The sequence below is a fragment of the Microcaecilia unicolor genome, chromosome 12 (assembly GCF_901765095.1).
Source record: "Microcaecilia unicolor chromosome 12, aMicUni1.1, whole genome shotgun sequence".
In the NCBI taxonomy this organism is placed as follows: domain Eukaryota; kingdom Metazoa; phylum Chordata; class Amphibia; order Gymnophiona; family Siphonopidae; genus Microcaecilia; species Microcaecilia unicolor.
The window spans coordinates 62,966,840-62,982,466 of NC_044042.1; the positions used below are offsets into that span (position 1 = coordinate 62,966,840).

General features: G+C 43.7%; 1 protein-coding gene across 2 annotated transcripts in view; it reads right to left on the reverse strand.

The window, feature by feature from the left end:
- The window catches only part of CDON (cell adhesion associated, oncogene regulated), a 192,800-nt gene extending 177,818 nt beyond the window's left edge, over window positions 1-14,982 (reverse strand). Inside the window, exon 1 of one of the 2 annotated variants that reach the window (XM_030220695.1) lies at window positions 14,579-14,982. The gene's annotated coding sequence lies outside the window, so the exon portion shown is untranslated. Of the gene's footprint in view, window positions 1-11,096; window positions 11,166-14,578 lie in introns of those variants that run through there. The other variant, XM_030220696.1, reaches the window with a different exon arrangement.
- Window positions 14,983-15,627: the final 645 nt, after the last annotated feature.

Below are 15,627 nucleotides of genomic sequence, written 5' to 3' on the forward strand. Positions count from 1 at the left end.
ATTCAGCTGATATAGCCGGTTATTATCATGCTGAATACTATTTAACCAGCCAGGAGCCATTCCTGGGTGGTTAAATAGTTTTAAATATCAGCCAAGTGGTTTTGCTTTTGACTTTGGTTGCTCTTTGCTGCCCCCCACAAATCTGCTGCCCTAGGCACCTGCCTAGTATTGCCTAATAGTTGGGCCGATCCTGCATAGAATATCCATGATTTGGGAAATCTGACATAGGTGCCCCTGTTATGAAATTACCCCCTAAAAAAGAATTGTTCTATGGGATCCTTTTGCTAAGGTGCGCTAATGAATTAGTGTGCGTTAAATGCTAAGTCCATAAGTATGCAATAGGCTACGTGGCATTTAGGAGAAGATCCTAATGGCGCCAAAAAAAATCAGCACTATTCTATAATCCTCACCTAACGTTAGTCGTGTACTATAGAATATGCACAGCAGCCATTCCGTGACTAAAATTTAGGAAAACACTTTGGATATCAAATACACTTCATAAGTACAAAAGAAATGTCACACTGGGAAAAGACCAAGGGTCCATCGAGCCCAGCATCCTGTCCACGACAGCGGCCAATCCAGGCCAAGGGCACCTGACAAGTTTCCCAAACGTACAAACATTGTATACATGTTATTCCTGGAATTGTGGATTTTTCCCCAAGTCCATTTAGTAGTGGTTTATGGACTTATCCTTTAGGAACCCATCTAACCCCTTTTTAAACTCTGTCAAGCTAACCGCCTTCACCATGTTATCTGGCAACAAATTCCAGAGTTTAATTATGCGTTGGGTGAAGAAAATTTTTCTCTGATTTGTTTTAAATTTACTACACTGTAGTTTCATCGCATGCCCCCTAGTCCTAGTATTTTTGGAAAGCGTGAACAGACCCTTCACATCCACCTGTTCCACTCCACTCATTATTTTATATACCTCTAACATACTCAAGAAATCCAGCAAAACAACAAAAGTCAATGAACCTCAGTGGTAACGCGCTGTACCTTTATACACTTATGCATAGTGTCTTACATACTCAGATTGTCACTGGTTCAATAGCCTCCCCCTTCCTATATAGTTTTTTAATTTATTCAATAAATGTTTTTTTAGAAATAAACTTAGTAGACTGCCTTATACTGTTCAGTGTTACAATATAACACCTGATGTAGTCGGCTTAGGGGCACTCTTCTCTGACACGGCACATGTTTCCCCGGAATGCTTTTTCAGGGATGTCCCCGCTCATCCTGCTGACCAGTTCACGAAAACGTGGTCATGGAGCAGCCATTTATGCAAACTAAAACCTGGTGTAAATGACCACGTCTTATTTAGGCGCGGATTCGGCATATTCTATCACAGTGCGTGTAATTTTCAGCAATGCCCACAACCCACTCATGCCACTCCCATGGCCACACCCCCTTCTGTGATCTGTGCATTAGAATTTACACGTACCACTTTATAGAATACACTTAGAAACTTGCACACGTAAATTCTAATTAGTGCCAATCAGTGCTGATAATTGTTTGTTAGAGGCCAATTATCAGCATTGATTAGATCGTTAAACAAGTTGCATGTGCAAATTGGCTATGTGTGTTGATTTGCATGTGCAACTTAAGTTGCCATTTATAGAATCTGGGGGTTAGTGTGCACTATTTGTTACTGCATCTTAGTACATGGACTCCTAGGTTACCTAGCACCATGGGACACATTTATCTGCTTTATAACCTGAAAGTAAAGGACTGAGTTCTATAAATGGCGCTCTCATGTCCCTCCCATGGCAGCAGCCTCTTTTCAGATTTGTGCATAAAATTTACGCACAGATCCTGTGCCTAAAGATGCACACGTAAATTTTAATTAATGCAAATTAGCACTGATGATTATTGGCACTAAATTATCAGTGCTAATTGGCTCATTTATCAATTAAATTGAACACACAAATTAGGTGCGTGCCCAAATTTGTGAGCACAATTTTTGTGTCATATCTTGAATTAGGGTGAAAATGTTTACATGATTTTTAAAATGGGTTTAAAAATAGGTTTGGGCAAGTTCCTGGAGGAAAAGTCCATTTGCTGTTGAGACAGACATGGAGAAGCCACTACTTGCCTGGGATTGGTAGCATGGAATGCTGCTACTATTTGGGTGTCTGCCAGGCACTTGTGACCTGGATTGGCCACTGCTGGAAACAGGATACTGGGCTAGATGGACCATTGGTCTGACCCAATATGGCTATTCTTATGTTCCATATACCACACATTCTACCCCACAAGTCAAGTGAACAAAATATTCCAAAGATCCTTAGAAAATGAAATTAAAAAAACAAGCAGTCAGGTATTATGTGTTTTGTTTTAAGTATCCATCCAACTTGTACTTCTGCAGACATCCTAAATACTTAACCAATCGTCTTCAAAAGAACACATCAAGTAAATTGATCCCAGTTGTGTTGGAAGAGTACTGACTCACATAATAACCAGATAAATTCAGTAGGTCCTACTGGTTCCCTCTGCTAGACGGTGGACTTCAAAGCGAGAGCTCTCATATTTTTATTGAAAGAAAAAAATTTCACACAATAAACAATACGGGGGTAATATTCAGTCAACAACAGTCGCTGTTTTTTAAAATTCTGACTGTCACTGACTTGATTAGCCCTGGATTTTCAGTGCTCGGCCATGTCTGAATATCAGAGGTTAAATCCGGTGAGGCTGGCTGCTGTAGGTCCTGGCTGATATTCAGCCGGGGCTGCATAAAACAGCTATAAGGGCCCTGCTAAATATCGTCCAGGACCCACATAACTAGTTTTACAATCTTAAGTCCCCATAATCCCCCTCCCAGCCCCCAAAAAGAGCCTCCCTCCTTCTTACCCCCTACCTCAGCCCGCATGACTCAAACCCATCCTTCTCCCCTCTGCTGCAGCCCCCAACACCCCCCAGGTCTACCTGATAGCCCTGGTGGTTCTAGTTGGGGAAATGAGGGCAGGGGTGAAATCCACTCGCTCCTGCCCCTTGCTGCTGCCATTGGAAAATGGCTGCTGCGTCCTCTTGCGACAGCTCGCGGTACTCGGGCCTACTTGGACCAGGGGGGTTGAGGGCTGGAGAGCCGAGGCAAGGTGGAGGAGGGGTTTGAGTCATGTGGGCTGGGGAGAGGGGATAGGAAGGAGTGGGCTCTCTTTGGGGGCCAGGAGGGGGATCGGGGGACTTAGTTATGTGAATTCTGGCCGATATTTATTGCCGGGGCCCGCATAGCTAAGCAGGTACATTTAGGACAGCTGAGCTATGTGGGTCCTTGAACTGAATATTGCTGGCATCTGAATAACCCCCAGCTCCTCCCTCATGCCACCCCCCTGACCTGTCACCTTTTTCTGGGGCTAGTCAGATCTGATATTCAGTGGCACTGCCTGGTTTAGGGCCAATGAATATCAGGGGTTAGGTGGTCCAAGACGATTTAAGCTGGCAGGAGCCTTTCCTGCCTGGATAAATCACTTTGAATATCAGGGGTATAGCAATAACACAAAAGAACCAGATGCAGGCTGTACCCACAAAACCATCTTAGCACCCACATTGAGGCTTGCTTCACTGTGCAGTATATGAGACCCGACTTTTCCATTATATTTAACTCTGGACTGCGGCAACTGTTCATAACCTGTTTCTTCATATCGTCTATACAAACATAACATATACCCCTGTGTATTCATATCTACAGACTCCTTACATTTCCAACAACTAATTCTTAACTTAACCACTACGGTTAGCATAGATTCCAATAAAGATGGCACGTCAGGTGTTAACACCACATTAAGTGCCAGAGATTTCCATATAAGCTTTTGTGCTTCTATGAAAATCCAGGACCCCTGCCGACAAGAGGTCCTGGATAGGCAGAACCAAAACTATTCACACCAACACCTTAGCCAGTAAAATTGTAAAAAAGCACATTGATAAAGAGTGTGAAGTAAGGTACCTTTCTCCACGCCACATAACATCTAGCCAAGGAGCTGCCAAAGAACTTCAGGACACAGTTGAGAAAAGGCACAGATCAAGGGATGCTGTTATATTCTTTTCTTTTTTTCAATCTTGTCAACAATAAAAAAAAATTATTCAACTAAAAGAATTGTAAAGTCCATGAACATTTCTCAGAGCATGGCCAAGACAATAATTAAAAACTGAAAGGTGTATGGCACTGCCAAGACCCTGCCTAGATCAGGCCATCCCTGCAAACAGGATGACCAAACAAGAAGACAGATCAGGAAGACAACCAAGTAGCCAAAAGCAACCAGGGCCGCCGAGTGACTCAACCGGACCCGGGGCAGGGCCGCTAACGCCGGACCCAGGCTGCTGTCGGCCCCCCCCCCAAATCGTTGTCCGCTGCCACCCCCGATCGCTGCCACTGCTGAAATACCTTGGCTGGCAGGGATCCCAGCAGAAGACATCTTCTTCCTCCAGCACTGACTGCCTGCCCCTGCGGCTGTTTTTCCTCTCACAGCATACTCGGTTTCAAAACCGAGCGTGCGTGCCTGAGAGGAAAAGCAGCGCTGGAGGAAGCTCCGAGTCCTTTCCTAGCCTCCAAGGGTGGGCCCGGCGCCGCAGTTTTCTCTCTCCGGCTCCTGTCAGGACACGATCACTCGGGTCCCATCAGAAGCAGGAGAGAGAGAGAGACCCCGGCGCCAGGCCCGGGGAATTTTGCCCCCGCCCCCCCCCCTTGGCGGCCCTGACAGCAACTTTGAAAGAGCCAACACTAGTCAATGTGTGATGTGACAACACTATTTCTAGCACTCCACAAAGGAGTACTCAGGGGATACAGGAGCCATGCGGTAAAAGGGTCTCTAGCCTGATTAAACTAAACTATAACACTTTAGCCTGAATGCAAAGCCTTACATTTGGCACAAATCCAACACAGCATATCAGCCAGAGATCACCACCATCCCTGCTGTAAAGCATCATGTTATGGGGACATTTCTCATTAGCAGGAACTAGAGCACTTGACAGGTTAAAAGGGACAATGAGTGGAGAAAAGTACAGAAAAGTCCTTGAGGAAAACCCGCTGCGCTCTGCAGCAAATGTGAAGTTGAGACAAAAGTTCACCTCTCAGAATGACAACAACCTCACAGCCAAAGCCGGAGATACTGGTCCAAAATCTAGAGTGAAGTGGCTAAGGAACAAAAAAAGTTAAGTATCTCTGAGTGGCCCAGTCAAAGCCCTGACTTCAATCAAAAAATTGTGGCAGTCTAGATGGGCCATTTTGGTCATTACCTATTGAGTTACTATGGTACAGCAGCTGCACAGATCTAACACTTTTCCATATACAAGCTGAGCTGCTGAATAACTTCTCCCAGAGCAGAACAGAAACACCTTTAGCTTCTGAGTCCTTTTTATCTCCCCCCCCCCCCCCCCTTGAACAGCCTTCACTTGCTTCCGCACATGTAAAACACTTCAAAAGCTGGAGTAAAAACAAACTCCACATCCGCTGCATCCCATGGTGCCTGCAAAAGTTGTTAACATGGTAATCAAATTATTATGACCTTGCCCTCTATGTTTACTTTTTTATCCCCTTTGCCCTTTATCTTTGATAAAGTGGGAGGCGGGGAATCAGGTTCTGGGGCTAATGGCATTCAGCACTCCTACAAAAGGCAGAGAGAAATCACCTCACATGCTTTCTAGCATAAACCCATAAGCCTACATACACTGCAGCTGCAAACTACTCTCACTTCACCTCACAATTCCAAAACACAAGCCAGGCAGGCTCTAACCCTCAGACTGTTTATCCTGTTATCCTGTCTGCAATGCTTCAGTAACACAGAATTGTGTTTATATTACTAGTCTTCTGATCCTGCCACTGACTCTTAGGCTGCTCGTTCTGTTTTAACACCCGTTGCCCCTATAAGCAATAGAATCTTCACTATTTCTTTTATTATTATTATTGATTATACCCTTATTTCTAAGCTCTGGAAGCTGACTTTCATCTTCTTTTCACATTCACCACAGAAGAATCTCAGACAGGGAACAGTTTTGTTTGTACAAGGATATTTTTTAAGCCAAAACTTTAAGAGCTCCTACAGAAACCTATGGGGGTCCACAAAACCAATAAATATATATAAACAAATTTTAAAATTGTAAGTGTCCAGGGGAAAGATAGCAGAAAAGAGGGGAAAAAATAACTGAAATAACAATTTAAAATCTACAAATAACTCAACATTTTTTAAAAACCTTCTAATGTCTTAATGCACACACCGTTTCTTTATCTGTTGCTTTTCGGATTTTATATTAAGGTTTAGGTGCTCATTTTTGAAGCAGGTAGACGTACAAAGTTACAAAGAGGCATATTTTCAAAGCTCTTAGACACAAAGATATGTGGAGGGGCATTTTTGCTCAAAAGGTCCAGAATCCAAATAGCAAACATAGCCATTTTCGAAACAGCAAAACATCTGTTGCTAGATGTTTTTGTGTTCTGTGTTTATCTTTTTGGTCTATTTTCGGGGGGGGGGGAAAAAATGTCCAAGTGAAAAACGCACAAAATCAAGCCATTGGGATGCAGAAGGAGCCTGCACTCTTAGCAGACTTGTCACATAACCATCCCAGCAGAGCAGTGAGGCACAGCAGTGGATTTCACATAAAAGCTCCCAGGTACACATCTCATCATTACCCCCTTATATTGTGTGGGGAACTCTTAAAAACTCACCAAAAACCTACTGTACACAACTACAATATTCCTTATGGCCGCAAGTGTTAACTATATGTGGGTACAGTAGGTTTTTGGTGGGTTTTGGAGAGCTCACACATTCCACCACAAGTGTAACAGTGAATTATTGGCCTGGGTCTCCTCTTCACAAGTGCACTGCACCAACCACTAGGCTACTCCAGGGACCTGCTTGCTGCTGTAATAGGACTGGCTATAACATCGGAGGCCATCATAGAGGCTGATATGCACTGTTTCTTTGGGGGGTAGGAGGCGGTCAGTGACCACTGAGGGAGTAAGGGAGGGCCATTCCTTTATTCCTCCAGTGGTCATCTGGTCATTTAGGGCACTTTTTGTGGCTTAGTCATTATTAAAACAGGTCTAGCGCCAAATGTCTTAGTTTTATCCTGGACATTTTCCTTTTGTTCCATTATGGCTGAAAAATGTCTAGGTCTTATAAACACCCAAATCCCACCCTTTACATGCCCCCTTTAGATTTGGACGCACTGCAGATGAACGGCATAGAAAAAGGTCTGGAAAATGGGTTTAGAAAATACTGATTTCGCCGTTTTGGTGAGAAAAATGTCCAAAAGCTGCTCCATGCCACTTTTTAGACGTATTTCTTTTGAAAATGAGCACCTCAGTAACCCATGCAACTTTGTAAGTCTATGTGTTTTGAAAAGGAGCCTCCCAGTTACTCTTTTCTTCCACATCCAAGCCCAAGGTGAGTTACAATCAAGTTGCTATACCAAGCTAAAGCCACTCTTAAAGATGACACACTAAAAAGCAGGGACACATCTGGCAACATCTGCAAGTCAGATACTGCAACAATGATTACACCACTGAAGGGGGTTTTAAAATGACCAGGGCTAACCTTCTAAAAACTCAAGAAACAACATTAAACCCTATATATGCCTCACTTACATATAGTGTTCTTTGAACTACAAAATGCTCAAGTTATCAGTTTGAAAACTGTTAGAAGGGCATCAAAGGGAATTTGGACTCCTGATTTAGGCACATTTCACAGCCTCTGTGCTCTAATCTATCTGATCTCTATAAGCCATAATAACCTCAAATAGGGTCCAGAATGGTTTACAAAAGATAAGAACAACTACATATAAAATCAACTCTTGAAAATAAATCTAAAAGTCAAAATTACAAATCATTCAATTTAAAATGTTCTGGAATAATACAATCTTGAGAAGCTTGCGAAATAATTCGTAAAATGGTTGACGCCTCGCTGAAAGAGGAAGATCGTTCCATACTTCTACGGCTTTATAAGAAAAAAGTTAATTCCAATAATCCTTTATATCTTATTCCCTTGAAGGATGGAAAGATCAATGTCAAATTAGACCGTAACCTAGAGTTACTTCTGCCCGAAGAAATTTGAATCAGTTCTGAAAATGCTTACCAGAGCTAAACCATACAGAATCTTAAATGTCAAACATGCAAGTTTATATATTATGCAACAAGTTTATACTTTCACCATCGAAATTATGAGTTTTATAATAAGCAATCTTTGAGTTGGCAGGAAAAAAAATCCTGCTATTCTGAGAAAGTATTTATCTTTAAATGCATCATTTACATGATGGATAAGCACTGTCTGGGAGATTTTAAAAACATAACATACAATTAAAAATATATATATACTAAACTCACCAAACTAGAACACTTTAAGCTTCTTTTTTAATTATTTTTTCAAGCTGAGAACTGACAAAGAGCTGCAGGATTTTTTCGAAGTGGTCCTGCTTCCCATATTCCCAATGCCAGATTTCAAGCACTGCAGTAGCCACTAAATATAAAATGCCCCATTGCTTGCCATCTGCCCTCACCAACAGAGTGCTAAATCATGCCTGGACTTTGGATCCTGCCATCCGAGAGATTCTTCTAATAGGGCTTCCCACCAGCACCTCTCTCGCTACCCTTCACGGACTCCTCCCTTCCTTTCGCCCCCCCCCCCTCCCCCAACCTCAAAATAAGGCACTGCAGGGCAGAAATTCTTCAGGTACTTGCTAATGGAATTCCCAGGGTCTTGGCTCCGCTTCGGGGATCAAGAGATCTCCCAGCCCCCGCTGAGGTAAGGAGCTCCGAGTCTGTTCCATTTAATCAAATACAGAATGAATTTGCAGGCCCCATTCAAAGAGACGTCTCCAGGACTCCCGAAAGACACCGGGGAGCTGCAATCACACCGCTGTGGCGCTTTCAAGCAAGCATAATTAGTTTGATTTTAAAAAGCCACATTAATAATATCATGCTCTTCAGCGCGGACAATAACATATTACAAGAATTTACAAGAAGAAAAAAAGAAGGGAGACGCTACAGTCTGCTTTTAAAAAAAATGTGCCTACGTAAATACAAGATCCGGATTCCTTTACCATCGCTGCAAAGCAGGGCTGTTTTCACAATAAGAACTGTAACTGTGCGGTACCTAATCTGGAGAAGATTGAAAGTTGAGAAAATCGTTTCCAGTGATGAAACTAAACATACACACAGACTGTGTTCACCTCTGTAAAACCACATCATTCCATATGTTTGTGTCTGTGTGCCTGCACAGACACAATGAACGTTATGTTTGTACTATGTGTTAAAAACAATATTTAATCCTTCCAGTACTGTGAAAACATAATTACGATACTAATTACCATCAGATTGTTTGCACTCTGCTTAGTCATTTAAAGAAACGTTGCTGGAAACTGCCAATGTAAAAAAAAAAAAAATTAGAAAGAGGGCACTCAACAGGACTCAGTTTCCCAACCCACCAGAGCGCTTAATACCCAGACAGTTATAAACCTGTCCTGGGGGTGTATGTTGCCCATTCTATGCCCAGGCAGCTCACTGGATATATCTGGGACTCATTCCTCCCAAATATTAGATCTCTGGCCTGATTTTAGTACCCCTAACGAGGAGTAGCCTAGTGGTTAGTGCAGTGGAATTTGATCCTGGGGAACTGAGTTCGATTCCCATTGCAGCTCCTTGTGACTCTGGGCAAGTCACTTAACCCTCCATTGCCCCTGGTACAAAATAAGTAGCTGAATATACTATGTAAACCGCTTTGAATGTAGTTGCAAAAGCCTCAGAAAGGCAGTATATCAAGTTCCACTTCCCTTTCCCTACAAATCTGGAGGGGGGGGGGGGGGGGACAGTGTTGTTAAATTGCAGAGATAGCAGCTTGCTAGTGTGCCCTCTGGATAACTATGTCTCTTGCCACGCTTGCTGAATTGTTAGTTGCTTCTATTGCTGGGCAGGTCGACCTTTCGTTAATAAACTACATGACAAAAGAATGCATTGTGTAACACGGTCAAAAGAATTGGGTGGTAGCTGCTTTACCGTCTTTATGGTAAGGCAATAACAATCCGTCCAGGATCCCTCTAACTGCCTATTTAAAATGTTGTAAAACTGTACCAAAGCTCTAGAAAACCTCAGCCTTTCCCCAGCTCCTGTTACACCCCTGATATGCAAGCTGGGAGAACTGGAGAGCACTTCTACACCCTTCTGGGGCCAAAAGGACAACCATTTCCAGGCCCTGCGAAAACTGCTCATTTCTTGCTTTAAAACAAAACACAAAAGTTCAAGACTCATTTTTTTGGTGATGCTGTTTGATTACTAACTCCCTCCAGTTATTTTTAAAAAAGGGAATTTTAAACCTCACTTATTTTCATTCCCTCTGTTAATTCATTGCCTAATCTTATCACCAAGCATTTTATTAGGCTTCCCTGTATTTTGCTGGTTCTTCTATTCCGAGGCTAGCGAGCTATATCACTACTGCAGATTTGGAATAAGCATGTGTGAACTGGACAATTTTGATAGCTGCTCGTCCCGGTAAGTCCCACTACAACCAGTCCAGAGCAACTGGAACCTCTCTCAAACAGCTAAGGGATTTTGAGCAGTCACAATGAACTGGGCACCCTGCCAAAGGCCATCATCCCAGGACAGGGGAAGTTATTTTATATTTCAATGGCACATCTGAAGCAAGAACGCCTTAGTTCTCCAAGATATCACAGCCTTCAAATAATCCAGCTGAAGAAGCACAAAATTGCTGCTCACAGCTGTGTGAGGCAGAAGGGACACGAACATCGTTTTCTTAAAACAAAACTGCAGAAATGAAACGTGAATAGCTGGGACTTATTTATTAGGCTGTGAATCTGACACGTTTTATTCAACTTCAGTCAAATTAATGGCCGGGTCTGTTTCCCTCACTGAACGACCTTTTCTGTTTTGCATAACAAAACCAGGTCGCCCCCTAGGAAAAGGTTCTACTTGCACGCACACGAGCAGTAGACTCGTTTTCTGGTTTTAAACCCGTTTTTGTTTGCTTTTGATGGCTCCTATTGTAAAACGTATCAGTGCAAGTAATTAAAGATAAATCTAGCAGTGCAGAACTTAAGGTCTGAAGCTGATTCCGTGTCAGATCCGCCTATTATTGAGTTTCTCTTTCTTCACTTACCTTTTCACCTTTTTATTAAGCCAGCTTCGGTGTTCATTCCGCAGGCTGCAAAAAAAGGCTGTCTGTCTCCTTCTCCCCTGCACGCTGCTGGATCAGAGGACAATAACGTATGTTTTCCAAGACTGTGAAGGGATATCTGAACTTCTGGAAACTATTACGTAACCTCTCCGTTTCTCATGATTTAAGATTCAGGCGGTGAAGCAGTGCACACATACACTCGGCATATTCAAAGTCTTTAAAACACCATTTCCTTTTGCTAGAGAAACTTCACATTTTTATTTGCAAACAGCAAAAGCTGACAGTACGTGAGCCTCACAGCCCTATATACACCAAGCAAACAGGGAACGGCGGTGCTCTGACCCTTACAAATTTAAAGCACTGGAAATAATCCCTACGATGCTCTGTAATAATCAGGGCCTTTTTTTTAAGGGATACTGAGCCATAGGAGCCGGCTTTGTGGGTGCCTGAGCACCCCCAATATTGAGAAAATTCCTTGTAAGGGTCCAGGCAAGGGTTATATCCATTGGGCTTAGCACCCCCAATAATTTTGAAAAGTTGGCTCCCCTGCTGAGTCATGGTCTCCAAGTTTTAATGAAAGAGCTCAGGCTCTACACACCAAGTCTGCCTTGTCATAGATTCTGTGTCTGGTTAGGGGGGGGGGGGTCCCTCAGTAATCAGCCCACCTCTGAAGGATGGCCTGGCATTTCAGTACCAGCACCTTTTTTTGCTGGAAAAAAACGCACTGGTAATAATAATAATCATCAACATAGTCATAATAAAACGAGCACACACCTGAGGATGTTGGTGATGCTTACACAACCCCTGAAAAAGAAAAGCACCGTTTAAGTACAGTTTAGAAAGAGGAAGGCAACCTTACCTACCTTAAATCATCTTTCATATATCACCGTGTCCTCGCAGACAACGAGACTATATAACACAACCCCCACATGGGGGGGGGGGGGGGACGGGACAATATTTTTTTCACACCTGGACTCTATAACCCACTTTAGCTGAAGCAGCCAGGCATTTTTGTAAGGCCTAAATCAGGAAGAAATAAGAATCCATAACAACTTGTTTCAGTGAAACTGGCATGTTGCAAGAAAGTGTTCTTTCGTTTCTAGAAAGCTGTTTTGTTAACAGTTTCAATAGCTCAAAGAAGAGAGAAACACCAGCAGCTGTTACTAAAAAGTGTGCGATTTAAAATAAAGCATCGGCCTCTGGATTGTGCCCGGCGGTGTGGTGCCCACTGGAACAAGCAGCATTCAACAAGGGCTTTTTTTTTTTTACCTGGCAGAAAAGCCTGGGGCCAAGCCCTGCACCTCCACTCCACCACCCCCGACAGGCAGCCAAAGTCCATTTAATTAGTTCACATCAAAAGGCCAAACCACCTGCAGCAGTGTACGGGGGCGGATGATTATGTCTGGCAAAGAAAAATCCTGGTGAAAATGCCAGGGGCGGGGGCAGCCGCCAGCCTTTGAATGGATTTCCACCAGAGCAGCAGAATCGCCCCGGATGACATCTTGATCATGTTTATAAGCTGCCCGGAACGCTGTCACGCCCCTTATAAGACAAGTTTTCTGCTTAGCAATCACCCCCCCCCCCCCAACTATGAGCCCCTATACAGTGCTGCTCACCCCTCCCCAAAGAGTGAAAGGTTTCTTTAATTAACCAACATCCCAGGCTAATGAGGAGGCTGGGGACCCTGCTGCTGCAAAGCAAACTACACCATAGTATTTCTCCCGTAACGCTTGTTCCAACAACCGGGACGTGTGTGTGTGTGTGTGTGTGTGGGGGGGGGGGGGGGGGGGGGGGGGGGGGGGGAGCAACATACTGTACTGCATTTAAACGTGCCGCTCTTTCTGCCTCTACAACATCCCCACACATGCGGGGCTCTTGTGCCTGTTTAACTAGCATGGTAAGGAACACTTACAACGAAAACTGATAAGCCCGATTTTCTTTCTTATTTGTTTTTTTGGTGGGGGGAGGGAACCAGTTAGGCAATGCGACCCCCCCCCTCCCCCTTTGGCAAAACTATGTTTGAAACAGAGCTTCAAGGCACCTGACACTGACTGGGCCCATTCTTACCCCTGGCCGTATTTTACTAACAAACATTTTTCCGAGCGTTTCATCGGATTCTAAAATCCCTCGGTTCCACTGCTGTAAATATTTAGCACTGTTAGAACCTGCAGCTACCGCCACATGCAGAAAGCAAAGGTGCCGACATTTAGCTATGTTACTGTGAAGTATGGGTTCGGGATTTGGAAGTGACTGTTGTCTCTCTCCATCATAAAAGATTCTCCGTCTCACCCGATTTCCTTACTACGCGAAACCCTAGAATCCGTCTACACATCGCGTGTCTTAGAAGCATTTTAAACCTTGACACGCCTGGCATTTCCCCCCGCCGACTGAAAGAAGCACTCCTATCAGGAGACTCGTTGACCCAAACACGTCAAAGCGGCAAATCGATCGACAACGATCACAGCGCCAGAACTGTTCGGGTGTAAAACTCTAGACCGACTTACCTGATCGTCTTCAGAAACAAATTCCCTCTGAAATTCCACATAAGCGCAGTTTACATCCAACGTGACTCACTCGACCTTTGTCACTTGTCCATTCCGAGTGAACAGGCGGCTTTCCAAGAAGCTGTAGTCACAGTGGGCGAATCTCTCCTTCCAGTCTTAAAGTATATAAGACCCTCTAGACCTAGCTTATTCTGTCCGACAAAAGTGAAGAAATTTTGTGGCGCAAATGTCTGGAAAATGTGCCTAACCGGCAGGGGACTAATGCACAAAGCCAGACTCGGAGAAAAAAAAACCCAACTTACAATTTACACTTTTTATTTTACAAACTGTAGTTATATTTTACACTTTCCCTTCCTCCCTGTCGCTGGACATGTTGTAACAGATCCTCTACTCCCCCAACCCATCAATCAGCCTGGAATCTGGACTTCCCTCCTCCGGTGCCACTTTGGCACTTGGTGGGTTTTGTGTTTTGTTTAGGAATATTTATTTTCCGATTCTACCCATTTTTGTTCTTGGATCCCATGCACTCCCCACGATTTCCCCTTTTCTGCCCCTATAACAAGTCTTATTTCATGTTTTCAAAACACCTTCAGCGGCCTGTCATCCATGTAAGCCAGGAGAAAACGTTCAACAGGAAATTATTTTTTTTTAAAGAAGGTGTAACAAGACGTATTCTGTTTACACAGCTATTTCACTGCCCTGCAGGAATGAAAAAATGTGTACAGTCTACTCTAGACCCGAAGAAGTACTTCCCACAATACTCGCTAAAATAAAGAGAATGGGTTGCCTTAGATTACGTACTTGCAGAGGAGACCCCTCAGTGTGGAACATAATTTTTTATGTTCATTTCTTTCTTGATTTCAATCAAACGTGACTGTCACATTTCCTCGAGGAAAAACTGGAGTTTTTAGTCTTCAACTATGCAGGACTGAAGGGGGAGCGAATAATAACATAACTTACCTCTGTTTACAAGGACTTTCTGTGCCCCTGGGACCCCGTAACTGAAGAGAAACACTGCCCGGGTACAAGATCCCTGGGGCAAAAAATCCGGACGGGCCCCTCCATGAAATCGGCTGCAGGAGGGAAGGTTTCTCGGCTGGGCGATCGCTGCACACGCGGGATGGGATTAGTCACGATCACCGGAAAACGGGGTCTGCCTGGCTTCCTACCGCACTGTCCCGTTTCAGAAATCGGATCCCCAGGGGAGACGGACTTCTTCCTCCTCCCGGTTTAATCGGAGGTGCCCGCGGAAAAGTAGTCTGCCAGCTCGCACAGGGTCCATCTAAAAAAAGTCTGTTCCTGCAGTTCTCTCCCAAAATTCCTGCCGCATGCAACCCCCGAGCCGATCCATTCCCAGAGAAACCGCAGGGAGGGATGGATCGTACCACTCTGCAATCCCCCCCCCCCCGAACCCAACAAAAAGATATTCTACAACAATCCCAGGGGAAATATATCCTCAAACACCAGTACGGCGGCAGAGCTGATGAGCTGCTTGCTGCAATTTCCTCCTCGGGACTTAACAAAGGCTCTCGATCTCTCCCTCTCGAGGCTTCAGCTGATGCCCTCTGTTGGTATACAGTTGTTACACCTTTGTGCTAAGGATGTGGCTTTTAGCTTGACTGCACCTACACAACTAGCTCTTCACTGATCCTGATTCAGGGTATTTTGCAAAAAAAAAAAAAAAAAAAAAGATCTGCTAGACTGCCACTAATTAGAAATTGTCCTATCATACCTAAGTAGAGAGGTGTGGTAGCCGTGTTAGTTCACTCTTAAAGGTTATCAATAGAAATCAAACAAAATAAAACATGGAAAAGAAAATAAGATGATACCTTTTTTTATTGGACATAACTTAATACATTTCTTGATTATTCTGTTTGATTTCTATTGATATCCTATCATACCTAAAATCATGACATAGCACATTTTAGAGTAGGACAGCCTAAGTTACTTATGGTCCCCATCTGAACAGTAATTACTTTAGTGAATATAAAGTAGTTACTTTGGTGGTG